The sequence below is a fragment of the Erinaceus europaeus genome, chromosome 4, assembly GCF_950295315.1.
Source record: "Erinaceus europaeus chromosome 4, mEriEur2.1, whole genome shotgun sequence".
Taxonomy (NCBI): domain Eukaryota; kingdom Metazoa; phylum Chordata; class Mammalia; order Eulipotyphla; family Erinaceidae; genus Erinaceus; species Erinaceus europaeus.
Window position 1 is genome coordinate 10,900,253 of NC_080165.1, and position 16,585 is coordinate 10,916,837.

The 16,585-nt window shown below is 50.9% G+C and overlaps 1 protein-coding gene across 9 annotated transcripts in view; it reads right to left on the reverse strand.

The window, feature by feature from the left end:
- Positions 1-16,585, reverse strand: part of RREB1 (ras responsive element binding protein 1) — a 146,012-nt gene that overhangs the window by 77,916 nt on the left and 51,511 nt on the right. The window lies entirely within an intron of this gene.

A 16,585-nucleotide genomic window follows, 5' to 3' on the forward strand; every position in this document is an offset into this window, starting at 1 on the left:
ATCTCTGCTCGGTTTCCTCAAGTTGAGGGAAAACTTCTTAAGGACTTGATGGGAACCATGGACCTTCCACACAATACCCCCTTCATGGTCAGGTGAGGCGTTGGGGTGGGGGTGGGCACTACCATAAGACACAGCAGATCAGTGCTCTGGTAAAAATAATAATGTTTTTTAAAAAGTAAGTAAAAAATGCCAACAAAGTACAGTCTGGGAGGTGACATAATAGAGAAAGCATTAAGACTTTGAAGCATGAGGTCCTGAATTTGATCTCTTTCTTTGTCTCTTCCCTCAATTAGTTAATAAATAAATCTTAAAAAAGGCCTCAATGTCCCAGGCTGAATCCCTCACACCACCATAAGCTGAATAGTGTTCTGGCTTTTTGCTCTCGCTCTCTCTATGTATCTTTCTCTCCTTAAAATAAAATATTGTTATTATTTATTTATTGTATTTTAAAACAACCGTCAAATTGCCCCATGGCTGTTATTTATTTATTTAATCAGTAGCACATTTCTTTTTAGGAAGAAAGTCTGAAGAGGAATAGCTCTCTAGTCTTTTTTCTAGAAACTGCCAAGATCTTCAAATAAAATGAGCTCTGGTTCTATAATAATGAATCGAGTATGGCTCCAAGATAAGTCTCTGGAATTAAAAGTTTCCAGAATGTTCAAATCTGGACCATCTCCCTCACTAAAATAATTTTATAAATAAATAAAAACTGTCCACATGTAACTTCCCAGACGCCCATAAGGAACAAGAAAGGGAGGGTCCCCCTCATGGACCAGGCCCTGAACTCCCTCCCACCCTTTGATCTTGGACAGAAAGGCTTAGATCTTGAGGACGTCCTGCAAAGAGGCGAAGGGGAAGGGACGGGAGCCACTTCCTGGTTTCTGGTTTCGGGTTCTCCAAGGGCCTTAGGCCTGAGGGATTCACAGAAGTAGCAAAGTGGAAAAGTACAAGATAGTTCTAGGAAGAAAACTCAAGAGGCCCCACTTTGCTTTATCACCATTGTTGCCCGAGGGAAAAAGCAAGTCAAAGAAAAAGAAGGAGTGTGCCCCTCTTCTCCCCCCTGAAGACAAATTTACTTAGGGCAAAGGGGGAGGTAGGTCCTGGCTCCCCAAAGAGGATGCTGGGTTCTGGTGCCCTGCGTGCCCCGCCCCCCCCCCCAGGCTCCAAGGAAGCAGGTGGCCTGTGAGAGCAGAGGTCAGGAGGGAGGAGAGGAGGGTGGCCCAGGAGATAAGGTCAGGAAGAAAAGATTAAGCAGCTAGTCTCCAGGGCCAGGGAGGTAGCGCAGAAGAGATGGAAGATAAACGAAAAGATGGCCTAGAAGCAAAGCTTCCCAGCTCCAGAGAATTCTAGAGGTGACATCTGTAGTCTGTCCTGGGACCCCCACTGGAGACGGCGAGCAGGCCTCGAGGATCCCTGGGCTGGGGGGCAGAGTTCGAGTGCAGATGCTAAACTGCTCAGAGCTCTGAACCTGAACCGGCTCTTAGGACGGGCTGAAGCAGTCTGGGAGGGGCTGTCCTGGTCTTGGATTGGCTGAGGACAGAACCAGTGGGGGCCAGAGGAGGCATACTGCCACTGCTGCTGTCCCCAGGCTGGCAGAGCTCGGGGCAAAACCGCCTCCTCCAAGCAGGACTCCTGGGTGTGCGCTAAGGCCAACAGAAAGTCCGTGTATTTCTTGGCCTGGGGTTCACTCTGTGCCTTGGACAAGGTGGTGACCGGGTGAGGGGCTCCCCTCCTGAACTGGCTCCCCCGTCCCCACCACAAATGGGCTTTGGTCAGAGGGACCAGAGCATTGAGCCTGGCAGATCTTCCTCCAGGTGAGGCAGGACTCTGCAGGGGGAGTGGAGGAGGCTGAAGTCTTGGGGGAGGTGGGGAGGTGGGAGGCACCCCTTGGATGGTCTTCTGGGCTCAAACTACAGCAAACAGGCAAAGCCTGAACTGCTCTTCAAAGTTCTCCATGTTCTGTTGGCTGCCAACTTGCCTCTGGGCCTCCTAGCAGCCCCCCTTGCCTTGAGGCTCGCACCCCCGAGCTCGGCCTGTCCCCCCCACCCCCCACATGCTCTCCTGTGAGTCTCCAGCCCCCCCCACCCCCCCAGACAGGAAGAGCAGGCTCGCTGAACAGCAGAGGCCTATCCCTCTGGGCTGCCTTGGCTTCTGTGGAAATGCAGTCAGACTCTGGACCGGACGAGGCTCTGGTGGGGGAGCCCACACCTCTGGGTCCCGGGGTGCGAGCGTGTCTGTCTGTGCCCAGAAAGGCCTAAGCAAATCAAGCAAATCCCACATGGAGGGGGTCATCTGGAGAGTGACTCCCAACAAGCCACTGCAGAAGACCAGACTGCCGAGACCCCAGGTACCCTTGGGCAGGGCTGCTCAGTGCCCCCCAGGTGTTTGAGCTGGCACTGAGAAGTGGGCTCGCCACCCAGCAGGATCCAGGAAGAAGGTGGGGGTCAACCCAGGTTCCCTGACACCTCCCCTCCTGGGAAGCTCTTCTTGCCTTCCTGGGCTCAGCCTCCACTCTTAACTCAGAGACACAATGACATGCCAGCGGGTAGGCTTGTCGTGGAAGGTCAACGCCAGGCTCCTCTCAGGATTGGGGGGAGGGGTGTGTGTGTGGGTGTGTGTGTGTCTATCTCTGTGTGCCTGTCTCTGTATGTCTCTGTGTGTCTGTGTGTGTGTGCATGTCTATCTCTGTATGTCTCTGTGTCTGTGTGTGTGTCTGTCTATCTCTGTGTGTCTGTCTCTGTATGTCTCTGTGTGTCTGTGTGTGTGTGCATGTCTATCTCTGTATGTCTCTGTGTCTCTCTGTGTGTGCGTGTCTGTCTATCTCTGTGTGTCTGTGTGTGTGCGTGTCTGTCTATCTCTGTATGTCTCTGTATGTCTCTGTGTGTCTCTGTGTGTCTGTGTGTATATCCGTCTGTTTGTCTGTGTTATCTGTGTGTCTCTGTCTGTGTGTGTCTCTGTCTGTGTGGACAGACATCTCCACTAACTCCCCAAAGGCCCCCTCTTCTGTGCTGCCATGAGTGAGCTATGATGGGGGTGCTGAGGAGCCCAGGAGACCCTGCTGTGGCCCAGGCTCAGGGTCCCCGCTCTGCATTCCCTTCTGCTAGGGCCGGACTAGCCCAGCAGTGGTCCCTGTAGCGTGGGATCCATGGACACTAGGGATGATATGCCCCTGATGGCACTTTTGGCTCTGGGACAGTTGGATGGCCCTCGGTAAGGGACACTTTCACATCAGTGAGCGAGGGGCAGGGCAGCTCCGAGTGACAGGTTCCATGCCGGAAGCAGTTTCTCTTTGTAAAAAGAAAAGATCAGGGGTTGGGCAGTAGTGGGCCAGGCTGTGCTAAAAAAAACATCACCATGACCGACAGCCCAAGTTCAAGACCTCCTTCCTTATCTGTGGGCGGGGATGGGATGGGACAGGATGGGGGATGAGACAGACACTTCACTAGGGGTAAAGCAAGTGTCTTTCTCTTTCCCGTTTCCCTCTCAATTTCTACCTCTCCTCTCTAATAAGGAGAAAAGAAAGAAAGAAAGAAAGAAAGAAAGAAAGAAAGAAAGAAAGAGAGAGAGAGAGAAGAAAAGCTACCAGGAGTGGTGGATTTGTAGTGCTGGCACCAAGCCCCAGAAATAACCCTGTAGCAATAAAATAAAATAAAATAAATCAAAAGGTTTTTCTTTCACTGTTACACAGCGGGGATTGTCCCTACCAAACCCATCCATTCCCTATGCATGTACAAAGCCCTGGAATGGTGGAGGAACTTCCTGGACTGTGCTAAAATCAAGCCACCCATCAGTTCCCCATTCTTCCGTATCTCTCCTAGGGCTCTTGGCTTCTTAGGAGGGAGGAAAAGGGGCAAAGTCTCTGTGATAAGGTGCCCAGGAGATGAAGCAGCTGCCTCACTCCCTGCAGCCCCGTCTCAGGCTCCAGAAGCCGGAACACAGCCACCACAGGGCAGCCGGCTGCCGTGCTCCGAGCCCCGCTCGCAGGGGAGGGGACACAGTCCTCAGGTGAGCCTGCCTCTCCTGAACCCTGGCAAGGAATCTGGTATTTCACCATCCTCTTGCCCAACTGAGCAGAAAGGCATGTGGCTCTCTGATCAGCCTCAATGGGACTGGGGGCAGGAAGTGGGGGACCAAGGAGGCCTCAGGCCAAGCAGTGTCCCCAATGGAGGACAGAGGTAGGTTTCACTACAGTGCCTGGAGGAGGACCCGGCTTAGGGGTCCTGCACCTCACCCTGAGACTCACGGTGAAGGGCTGGGGAGAGGCCTCTGGGAGGCAGCGTGGTGGAGGGATTTAAATAGGAAAGAAAGGCCAGAAACAGGACTTTGTAGGAGGGCTCTGGTGTACACCCCATGGAGCGAACCCCCTTCCGCAGTAACTAGGGACCAGAAAAAGCATCAGACTACATAGAGGTCACTCACCTGTAATCTAACTTATAAGTTAACGATCAGGTTATCTTATGGGGGGACTTCAGGGCTGGGGGGAGTCAGGGTAGGTCGACTCTTCAAATTCTTGTCCTTTCTGCCCCAAGAGGCATCACTGGAAAGCCTTTCAGAGCAGGGCAGCTCAGGGCCATTCCCGGGAGTATCCCCGCAGGGGGAGAATAACCAGAGCTGGGGCCAGCTGTAGCTGCTCACAGAAGAGACTCGCTCCCTGACTCCCAGATTCCTAGACCGGCTTCTTCTCCTAACTCATGGCACCGCAAGACACCGCGTCCTCACGTGAAGCCCCCCCCCCCCATCCCCCCGGCACTGGAAGGATGTGCCAAGCAACCTGAGGCGTCTGAGCTCACAAGTGAAACGGAGCCCTTGTCAGTCTTGACAGCACAGAAATCAAAGGAAAAGCCCCTCAGATGCTACAGAGAAGTACTGGTGGGAGTCGGGCGGTAGAGCAGCGGGTTAAGCGCACGTGGCGCAAAGCACAAGGATTGGCGTAAGGAACCCGGTTCAAGTCCCCGGCTCCCCACCTGCAGGGGAGTCGCTTCACAGAAGCAGGTCTGCAGGTGCCTGTCTTTCTCTCCCCCCTCTGTCTTCCCTCTTTTCTTCATTTCCCTCTGTCCTAACAATGACGACATCAATAACAACAACAATAATAACTACAACAATAAAAAACAAGAGCAACAAAAGGAAAAATAAGTAAATAAATATTAAAAAGAAAAGAGAGAGAGAGAGAGAGAGAGGTACTGCTTCTGCCTCTCAACACATCATTTGTGGGTCTTGTGTAAGATTTCTTGCCCCAGCTAACTTCACCCCCTGAGGCCTCTCCCACTGGGCTGCTGATGTATTTACTTACTTACTATTGTTTAACCAGAGCACTGCTCAGCTCTGGCTTAAGATGGTGTGTGTGTGTGTGTGTGTGTGTGTGTGTGTGTGTGTGTGTGTGTGTGTGCGCGCGCGTGTACGTGTGTGTGTCTGTGTGTGCACTGCTCAGCTCTGGCTTAAGGTGTGGTGTGTGTGTGTGGGGGGGGTGGTTTGAACCGGAGTCACCGCAGAGCTAGAAGCATGAATCCTTTTGTTGCCTTCCCCACCCTGCTGATGTCTTTTTAGAACAGGGGCTAGCATACGGTCTATATATATAAAAAAGAAATATCCAGGGCCGAGCGGTGGTGCACCTGGTTGAGCGCACGTTACAATGCGCAAGGACCCGGGTTTCAAGCCCCCAGCCCTCACCTGCAGGAAAGCTTCACAAGCGGTGAAGCAGGGCTGCAGGTATCTCTCTGTTTCTATCTCCCCCCCTCCTCTCAATTTCTGGCTGTCTGTAGCCAACAAGTAAATAAAGATTTTTTAAAAATCCATGCAGGGGGCCAGGCAGTGGCACACTCAATTAAACGTACATATCACCAAGCACAGGGACCCGGGTTTGAGCCCCGGCTCCCCACCCGCAGGGGGAATGCTTCACGAGTGGTGAAGCAGGTCTGCAGCTGTCTATCTTCCCCTCTCTCTACCTCCCCGTCTTCTCTCAATTTCTCTCTGTCCTCTCCAATAATAATAATAAAATTAGGGGGGGGGAAAGGAAAAAATGGTCACAGGGAGCAGTGGATTCATAGTGCCAGCTCCAAGCCCCAGCAATAACCTTGCTGGCAATAAAAAAATAAATAAAAATCCACTCCAGCCCCCTAGTTCAACCATGAAGTCTACGCTGAACCTCCACATCCCAGTTAAGTGCAGGGAGGGTCTGGTGCAGCACCAGCACCAGGACGGGGCCACTGCCAGGCCTGCCAGGCTGCGTGGGAGCAGGAGGGCACAAGAGGCTGCACAGACGAACCCTGGCCCAGCTGCGCTCGGTGTCATCAGGTCACCCACTGGCCCTGGCCGCCTCAGAAGCTCACCACCCCGCCCCCTTTGTCCCACAAGTGGCTGGACCCAGTGGGTGGATGGCTCCCTACGCGACGCTCTCCGGAGGCTCCGGGTGGTGCTGCCTTTACAGCTTGGAGAGAGAGGAAGCTGGGGTAAAGTTCAGTGGCAGTTTTTGCCGAGGGTTTGGGCAATATCCTTCAAGTCTTTCACAGGCTGGAGGGGCTAGCTGCCTCCCTGACTGCAGGGGAAGGGTGAGGGGAGAGGAACCCCCTCCACACACAAACAAACAACAAACACACACACACACACACACACACACACGTTTCTTTTACCAACTATCCCAGCTTCACGGTTACACCCCTGCTGCAGCTTAGTGACTTTGGGGGAGGCTGCAGCAATGTGACGTTTCCACCGGACAGCTAAGGGCAAGAGTTCATCTCCATATACAGCCTTCCTGACCCACAGGCCCAACCAACATCACACGGTGAACAGGTAGGCATCAGCTGAGGGTGATGGAGAAGGGGACCGACGGGGAGGGCACAGAGCTAGCTGCCTTGGGCCTCTAGGAAAATTATCTATGAAAACAACAGAGCTCAGCGATAGATGTGGTTTGAGAGGTGTTTATCTCCGGGGAACTGAGCCTTGATGCCAGTAAGGTGATGGTTTTTCTTCCAGTAAACAGACTAAAGCCTGATGGCTGCCCAGCGGCAAGAAGGGGGCAGACCAAGAGTCCGGTCTGTTCCCCCAGGACAGAGCTGTCACCGTCTCCAGCACTCAAAGGCAGCCAGCAAAGGCAACAGGAGCTAGGTGCCCCCATCAGAGGACACAAAACACTCTCTAGGTACTTCTTCTCAAACCCAGCTCTGGTTGAGGGCCCCGCCTTCCCTGGGGATGGGGCACCGCTGTGGCCCAGACACCAGGACTGTGACCCCCCACACACACACCCACCCAGGGTATAAAAGTGTAGAGGTTTCTGGAGCGTGTCGCTCCTGTGTGGGCCAGGCCTGGATTCTGCCACGTGGTCACACTGTATGAGGCCCACGCAGAGACCACCTCCTTTGACGTTACAAGGGACATGAGAGAGAGTGACAGCAGGTGGGAGGAGGGTCCAGGCAGACAGGTACTTGGCACCCGAGTGATACAGATCCAGCACTGGGGCTCTGGGAGCCCGAAGAAGGCCGAAGGTGACCAGGACACACCCGGGCGTCCGCACAGCCGCTCCACTCATTGCCAGGCCCCGCCACCTCCTGGTCCAGGTACCCAGGGCCAGATGTCTCAGTGGGAAACTGCAGTGAGCACCCCAGAGAAATATCTGTAGACTTTCTGCAGGGGTGCCAACACCCGTTAAATGGGCAGCGTCCACGGAGAAAGGTGGAACTCGGTCAGGCACTTCCCAGGATTGTCCCAGGGTCTTCGGCTTCCCCACGAGGGGGCCATCACAGAACTGCGTCCCCTTCCTTTACACTTGAATGCCTGTGATAAAGGAGGCCACCGGTTGCCCAAAGGAACATCCCTGCCTGTTTCTTTTATCTCCCCTGAACAGCTCGCCATCCAGGAGAGGAGGGGCCTCTCCACTAACAGTCCCTGCTTTTATCACCCCCTGGCCAGGCAACAACAGCAAGCCCAGGGCTGGATTTCCCAGCTCCCCTAGAGGGGCCGTTTGACTGGTTTAAACTACTGAGGCCTCCAGAGCCCTGGAGAGATGCAGTCCATTCAGCTCCCACTTTCCAGCTCAGCCCCCCTCCCCCCACCCACATGCCTTTCACCTCCTTTGCAGGATGAGGAGGGATGCTGTGTCCAGAGAGGGATTTTGGGGCTGGGTGATGGTGCACCTGGTTGAACACACATGTTACAATGTGTGAGGACACAGGTTCGAGCCCCCAGTTCCTACCAGCAGGAGGGAAGCTTTGCAAGTGGTGAAGCAGGACTGCAGGTGTCTCTCTGTTTCTTTCCCTCTCTAGCTCCCCTTTCCCTCTCAATTTCTGACTGTCTCTATCCAATAAGTAAATAAAGATAATACAAGGGAGTCGGGCGGTAGCTCAGTGGGTTAAGCGCAGGTGGCACAAAGCGTAAGAACCAGTGTAAGGATCCAGGTCCAAGCCCCCGGTTCCCCACCTGCAGGGGAGTCGCTTCACAGGCGGTGAAGCAGGTCTACAGGTGTCTGTCTTTCTCCCCCTCTCTGTCTTCCCCTCCTCTCTCCACTTCTCTCTGTCCTATCCAACAACGACATCAACAACAACAACAATAACTACAGCAATGAAACGTCAAGGGCAACAAAAGGGAATAAATAAAAAACATTTAAAAAAAGATAGGGGGTTGGGCGGTAGCGCAGCAGGTTAAGTGCACGTGGTGCAAAGCGCAAGGACCGGCGTAAGGATCCCGGTTCGAGCCCCCGTTTCCCCACCTGTAGGAGAGTCACTTCACAGGCGGTGGGGCAGGTCTGCAGGTGTCTGCCTTTCTCTTTCCCTCTGTCTTCCCCTCCTCTCTCCATTTCTCTCTGTCGTATCCAACAATGAACAACATCAACAACAACAATAATAACCACAACAAGGCTACAACAAAAGGTGGGGGGGAATGGCCTTCAGGAGCAGTGGATTCATGATGCAGGCACTGAGCCCCAGCAATAACCCTGGAGGCAAAAATAATAATAATAATAATACAAGAAAGAGAGAGCGAACTTTCTAGGTCCACTTAGGCATTCAATGACTTTCTATCTTCAGCAAACTTCATCACAACCCCTCCCCCCCCCCCGAAGTCAGTTATAGTAGTGGGAGCATGTAACTCTTAACTCGGTCGTGTTTAATAGCATCTGTCATCTCTGGGACACTCCATGGTGCTTCCTAGCATGGGCGAGTGGCCTGAAATGCATGGACCCCTGCTCTGCTGTCACCCCCACTCAAGAGGAGGCCCTCCACTGTGCTCTCTGCCTTTCCAGGAAGATGGGGCTGGAAGCACCCTTCACGAACCCAAGTAGCGGTGAGACTGCACCTTGTAGGTGGGATTCCCCACCCCCAACCAGGCACCGAGGACCTCGATTCCTGCTGGTCAAGGACAGGAGTTGTATATTTCTCTGGGCTTGGCCCCAGCACATGTGAGATTAATGGGTTCAGAAGATGATAAGATCAGACGTCTCAAACAGTCCCCCAGAGCTCCTTTCTGGGCAACAGGAATCCATCCAAAGCCAATTACAGAGAAGAAAGACCTTCCTGCCTAAATAACCCCCTGGCCCCTCCCAATCTCAGAGGTCCCAGTGCTGCTGGTGACAGAGATGGGGCGATGACAGTGGGCAGGGCCATGGGAAATGGGGGCAAATGAGTGACAGAAGCCAGGCTCCAGCTTAAAGTCCCAACACCAAGTGCTGTGCCAGCATTCCTCGGTGGGGCTGGTATTTTTAGGACATTTTTTTTTTTTTTTTAATGAAGCTTGATAGTCAAGTAAAAAACGAACGTGCACCGGTCAGAGCGAGCTGTCCCGGTGCAAAACGCAGAATGGCACACGTGTTCCTTTCCTTGGCCCAGGAGTCAGTCCTGGGTCAGGAGCCAGAGAACCAGGTGGCCCCACCGGCCAGATGACCAACACTCTCCCACAGCCTTGATCTCCTCCCAGCCATGAAGTCAGGAACAACCTGTACAGACAGAGAAAATAGGAGAACTTGCGAAACCATGGCATCTCTGTACTCCCCGAACATGCCTGAGGAAACTCTTTCAAAGCCCCTAAGACGCGTCACCCCAATTTGGGAAGAAAACATGGTTCATTACTTCCAGGCCTGCCAACAGTCACACAGACCACACCGGTTTGCCCCGGGATGAAGAGGCGGGAAGAAGCCCCACAGTGTCCTGGAGAGCAGCTCCAGTCACTTCACAGGTCAGGGACTGGAAGAGACACTTGTTCACAACACTATGCTGGAGGCCAGAAACGTTCCGGCACGTTCCCAGTCTGCAAATAGAATTTTCTTAAGGAAAAAAAAAAAAAAAAGAAATCTAGCAGATTAAACAACCATGTACTTATTACCTGGCCATGGAGAAAACGCTGTTTGCAGGGAAGAAAGGGATGCACAATAAACTGCTCCTGGGCTTTCTCCTTCCTCAAGTTAACCCCTGATACTGTCCTCTGGTAGAAACAAGAAGAATCCTTTTGGGGGCGGGTGGTGGCACACCTGGTTGTGAGTGCACATGTTACAGTGTGCAAGGACCCAAGTTCAAGCCCCTCAGTCCCCACCTGCAGGGGGAAAGCTTCACAAGTGGTGAAGCAGGGCTGCAGGTGACTCTCTCTCTCCCCTTCCTTTTTGAATTCTGGCTATCGCTATCCAATAAATAAGCAAAGGTAATAAAAAAATTAAAAAAAAAAGAATCCTTTTAAAGTTTCATCCACAAGAAACACTGACTTTTTAAAAAACCTCTGGCTGAGATTCATTGAGTGGGATGAGAGATGAGTAGACAGATAGACAGAGCAATTCTTATTTGGCCTTTTCCATGGGGATGGAGAAGTGCCTCAATATTATTACCACATACTCAGTGCAATCCAAGCTCACATTTTAAGCAAATGCACCTTTCTTTTTTGTTTTTGTTGTTTTTTTTTTTTACTTTTTCTTTTCCCTTTAGACACATTTTTAAAAATTATCTTTTTGGCATAGAGACAGCCAGAAACCAAGAGGGTAGGGGAAGACAGAGAAGAAGGGGGAGGGAGGGAGGGAGGGAGAGAGAGAGAGAGGGAGAGAGACAGACACCCCCCCACAGCCTTGCTTCACCACTTGCAAAGCTTTTCTCCTGCAGGTGGTGGGGGTGGGCTTGAACCCAGGTCCTTGTGCACTGTAACAGGTGCACTCAACCAGGTGCGCCACCACCTGGCTCCCCCTTTTTTTCTTTATTTTTCCACCAAGGTTATGGATGAGTCTTGGTGACCCTATGATGACTTCACCATTCCTGGAGGTCAATTATTATTTTTTCCCTCTCCTTTCTCTCTCTTTTATGATAGAGGCACATACAGGGGGGGAGATGAACTCTCTCTCTCCCTCTCTCACTCCTCCTTCAATTTCTCTTGATCAAATAAATAAATAAAAGAAAGAAAGAAAGAAGGAAAGAAAGAGAAAAAAAAGCTGCTAGGTCTTAATATTTCTAGCTATGGTCACTACACATGATTCGTTTTCAACAACTAGTGGTGTCTGTCTGTCTTTGCTGTGTGCTGGGAGCCCTGGAGAAACACTCAAAGGCGCACCCTTCCTGCACAGAGCTAAGCATCATGGCTACCAAGTACTCTTCTGCACCCTGGGCTTCAGGCAGGTTTGGTGTCCATGGTCGGTCCTGAAATACAGTGGCTGTTCTGAAACATAGTCCGCCAAGGCTCCAGATGACAGAGCAGACACAGGAATTCCAATCCAAGGCAAAACACAATATGAGCCAAATATTCTGAGAGCAGCAGGGCTCACTGGAAGGCACGAGGGTGGCAGGGCAGAAGTCAGTCTGAGTGTGCGGATCTGGCTTCCGGGAGACCGGGCCATCCGGAGGGCAATGCCCGGGGAAAGCATGGACCCCAGAGGGATGTGTGGCAACCCCATTAGCATCCGAGGTGCCGCACTTGTGGGGCTGGGTGGTGGCGCACCTGGTTAAGTGCACATTACCATGCTCAAGGACCTGGGTTCAAACCCCCGGTGCCCAGATGCAGAGGGAAAGTTTCACAAGTGGTGAAGTAGTGTGGTAGGTCTCTCTCTCTCTCCCCTCCAACTTCCTTCTCAAATTTTTTAAAAAAGGTATATGTATTCATTTATGAGGAGGGAAAAAGAGAGAACATCACACTGGCTTGAGTTTGGGACATTTCACTTGCAAGTTCTTTTTTTTTTAAAGTTTTTAAAAAGTGTTGTACTTTCACTTTTCTCTGGGAAATAGAGATTTATTGGGAATGTCAAATTGCTAGGGTTTTTTAAAAAAATTATTTATTTTGTGTAGAGCTAGAGATAAACCAAAAGGGAAGAGGAAGATATCGAAGGAGAGAGACGCCTGCAGCACTGTTTCACTCCTCCCCCTCCGCCACGGGTGGGAACTGGGGACTTGAACCCGTGTCCTTGTGCACCCTACCAGGTGCACCACTGCCCAGCTTCCCTAAGGTTTAGTCTTTATTCCTTTTTTCAGGTGAAAATGCTCCTTTTTTGAAGCAAGATAATAAAACAGATAGTTGATATGGCTGTTTTTAAAGTCCCTGCTTGGCAGAAGGAAAACGTGATCTGGTGTCATAACTGCACCAATTCTGCTCAAGTCTCTGGGACACAAAAGCCCAGGAGTGGGGGTGGGGGGAGGTCCCTAACTGTGTGGACGCCCTGTGTGAGGCGGATGGGGAGCAAAGGGACTGCCCCACTATGCCAAGTCCTAGCCAAAAGGGAAGACCTTTATTCCGTGGCTCTGAGAGCCCACAGGAGGGTCCCTATGTTGTTTCTAAAACCCTAGGGTAAAATAACCATTGCCATGTTGTATTTGATTTAAATATTTCCTTTCTTTCTTAGAGACAAAGAAAGTGAGAGGGAAGGGAAGATAGGGAGAGAGAGAGAGAACGAGAGAAACTGATAGCACTGCTTCTCCACTTGTAAAGCTTTCCTCTCCAAAGGTGGGGACCAAGGGGCTTGAACCCAGGTCCTTGCTCATTGTAATGTGGGCTCAGGCAGCTGGGCCACCACACAACAAACCTCATACTCCTTTTTTTTTTGTTGTTGCCTCCAGGGCTATTGCTGGGACTGGGTGCTGCACTACGAATTCACTGCTCCTGGAGGCCATTTTTTTCCCTTTTGTTGCCCTTGTTGTTGTTTTGTTGCTGTTATTGCTGTCGTTGTTGTTGGATAGGACAGAGAGAAATGGAAAGAGGAGGGGAAGACAGAGAGGGGGAGAGAAAGATATGGTTATCAGAGCGGGATAGCCAGGGGTTCTGGTGGAGAGAAAGCCCACTCTCTGGCCCCAGAAGCACTCCACAAGCACGAGATGAATGTTACAAGAAAGAAGCTGCTGGGTTTGTGTGAGAAGTGTGGTGCAGCAGAAGGAATTCTGAACTGGGAGGACAGGGGAGGAGAAAGAGGGGCAAACAACCCAGTCCCGGGCTTCATCTTTCATTTATGGGGTTGATCAAGAAGCCCTGACACATTTTCGCACAGAAAAAAACAAACAAACAAAAAAAAAAAAACAGAAAAAATACATGACTTTTCCGACAAGCCAATATTTATGAGACAGTAAAAAGTTGTGAGGTTACATTCAAGACAATATTGAAAAGAAAAACTAGAGGCCTGAGAGTTAGCACTGTGGTTATCAAGCACTGGAGGGGGCCTGGCGATGGCTCACCCAGTTAAGCACGTATATCACTATGCACAGGGACCTGGGTTCGAGACCCCGCTCCCCCACCTGTTGGGGAGGGTGCTTCACGAGTGGTGAAGCAGGTCTGCAGGTGTCTATCTTTCTCTCTCTCTCTATCTGCCCACCCCCTCTAAATTTCTCTCTGCCCAGTCAAATAAAACAAGGGGGGGGGGGGAATGGCTACTGGGAGCAGTGGGATTGTAGTGCTGTCCCAGTGATAAGCCTGGTGGCGATTAAAAGATGAAAGAGAGAGGGGTCAGGGAGGAAGCACTGGACTCAAAAACACCAGGTCTGGAGTTTGATCCCCGGCATCTCAAGTGCCAGAGTAATGTTCTGGCTCCCCTCCACCGTGCCCCCATTAATAAGTAAATGTATTATTTCCCTTTTTTTTTTTTTTTTTTTGCCAGAGCACTGGTCATCTCTGCTTATGGTGGTGTGGGGGATTGAACCTGGGACTTGGAAGCCTGAGGCATAGATGTTTGTTTGCATAACTTTTATGCGATCTCTCCCCTCCACCACCCCCTCTCTCTATATGAAAACTAAATGGCTTGGAATAAAACTGAGAATGTTCATGGTCTGAGAGGAGCAGTAGCGGGAGGAAGGAGGGGTCACACTGGGGAGATGGGGAAGGAAGAGCAGGATGATGGTTTGGAAGGCAGCTCAGGGACACCACGTGCAGGTCCAGAATTAAATCAAATTTCACTCTGCTAATGAAACAGACCTATGCTGCTTCTGTGGGGTAAGTGCTGAAGAGGCTTTAGTCACAGGCAACACACACACACACACACACACACACAATGCCAGGCTAGGGAGACAACATAAAGGTGCTTCAAAAAAGATATTCAAGCCTGAGACTCTGAGCTCCCAGGTTCAACCCCCTACACCACTATAAAGCAGAGTTGAGCAGGGCTCTGATGGTAAACAAATAAAAAACAAACCGCATGCTTCTGTCACTTAAAAAAAAAAAATAAAGGATCATAGAAAACCCACATGTTAGAGACAAGTCAAAGGTCATAGCGACCAGCAAGTCTCCCAGTGACGGACGCGGCCTCTCTGCCCTAATAGGGTGGCCGCTAGCCACATGTGGCCAGTGAGCATGTGAGTGAGGTCGATGTGATTACTTCCGGGGCTACATTTACAAATCTACTTCAGGCTCGTTTATAGCAAGTCACTACACATGCTCAGCAACTACCACGTCAGATAAGTGCTGCCCTCAGGTTTTTTTTTTCCCCACCTGTAATCTTGAAGAACTTCTTAGGTGACTGTCTTCAGCTTGCTTGCTCGCTTCCTGAGGTTTTCAAATTGCAAAGACAGAATAAAGATGACCTTGGGAAGCTTTTTTTTTTTTTTTTTTTCTCTTCCATCCAAGGCATGGAGGAGAGCAGCTCTGCACTGTGATTCTCCATCCTGTCTCACTGTCTAAAGGAAATACCCTTAAAGCCGGCAATCGAGGGACGCGGCCCGAGCCAGGCTGACCGATCCTAAGTGAGTCACTCACTGGCTGTCAGCCCGTCCCGTCTACAAGAGACCTGCTCAGACTTCTGCATGACAGTCAGGGGTGAAACTGTGTGTGTCTTGACTGGACCCAGCCTATTCTACTTTGCTTTGAATGGGCTTTTATTTTGGTGGAGCTGGGGCCTCGCATGTGTGCAAAGTCACTGTCACCCAGTTGATCATCTTTTTTTTTTTCTCTTCCAGAGAGAGAGAGAGAGAGAGAGGAGAGAAACATCAGTACCAGAGCTTCCCGGTGTAGGCCGGGCTATCTCCTAGGCTACTGGGTCAATTTAAAAATATCAAATGAGTCCATTCTGGCATTCCGTGCAGTGATAACATATTTAGGAACAAAGTCTGCAAGATAGAATCTGGAAAGAGATGTGTCACAGGGATAAGCTTTTTTTTTTTTTAAATAAAAACTTACACTAATGCAACAACAGGCCTGATTTTTATAAAGTTATTTAAAAATAATATGAGGAAGAAGAGTTACTCTGTGAAAGTCTCTTTAGTTATAGCCCAGTGCCCGGCACACAGTGGGCTTCCGCTGACTTCACTCTCACTGCTAGGGGTGATGTGCTCAGGTGATAAGGGCCTACACACTGGAACAGGATCCCTACCCCTGGAACTCAGGTTCAACATGGGCACTCTGAAATGGAAAATGAGGGGCCGGACGGTGGCACATCTGGTTGCGCACAAGGACCCAGCTTCGAACCCCCGGTTCCCACTTGCAGGGGGAAAGCTGCACAAGTGGTGAAACAGGGCTGCAGGCATGTCTCTCTCTCTCTCCCTCTCCCTCTTGATGTCTCACGGTCTCTATCCAATAAATAAATAAATAAAGATAACAAAAAAAGAAATTGAGAATGACATTTTGACGCTTTTTTATTTTTTAAGGGCTGGGGAGACAGCATCGTGGTTATGCAAAAAGACTTTCATGCCTGAGGCACCAAAGGTCCCCGGGTTCAATCCCTGGCACCATCATAAAGTGAAAGCTGAGTGGTGCTCTGGTATAATCATCATCATAATAAATAAAATAAGAGGAAATAAATAAAGAAATGGGCCGGTGAAACAGCTCACTTGGGCAGTGTGACACCCAGCCACAGGTACAGCCCAGGTTTGAGTCCGGCCTCCATGTTCTGGATTCTTTTACTTTTTGCCGTTTGCCTCTCCTTCTCCATATGAAATAATAGTAACGTCCAGGCCCGGCGGTGGCACACCTGGTTAAGCACTCACACTACAGTGCGCAAGGACCCGGGTTCGAGCCCTGCGGGGGTTGGGGGGGGGAGCTTCGTGCGTGGTGAAGCTGGGCTGCAGGTGAGGTGTCTCTATCTCCCTCTCCTCTCTCAATTTCTGTCTCCATCCAGTAATAAATAATAATAAAGCCAACATCAATAACTGAAAAATAAGTCAATGGGACCAGCCGCCGGTCTTCCAGAGATTGGAGGGGGCAAACTCTCCACCCAAGGGCACCC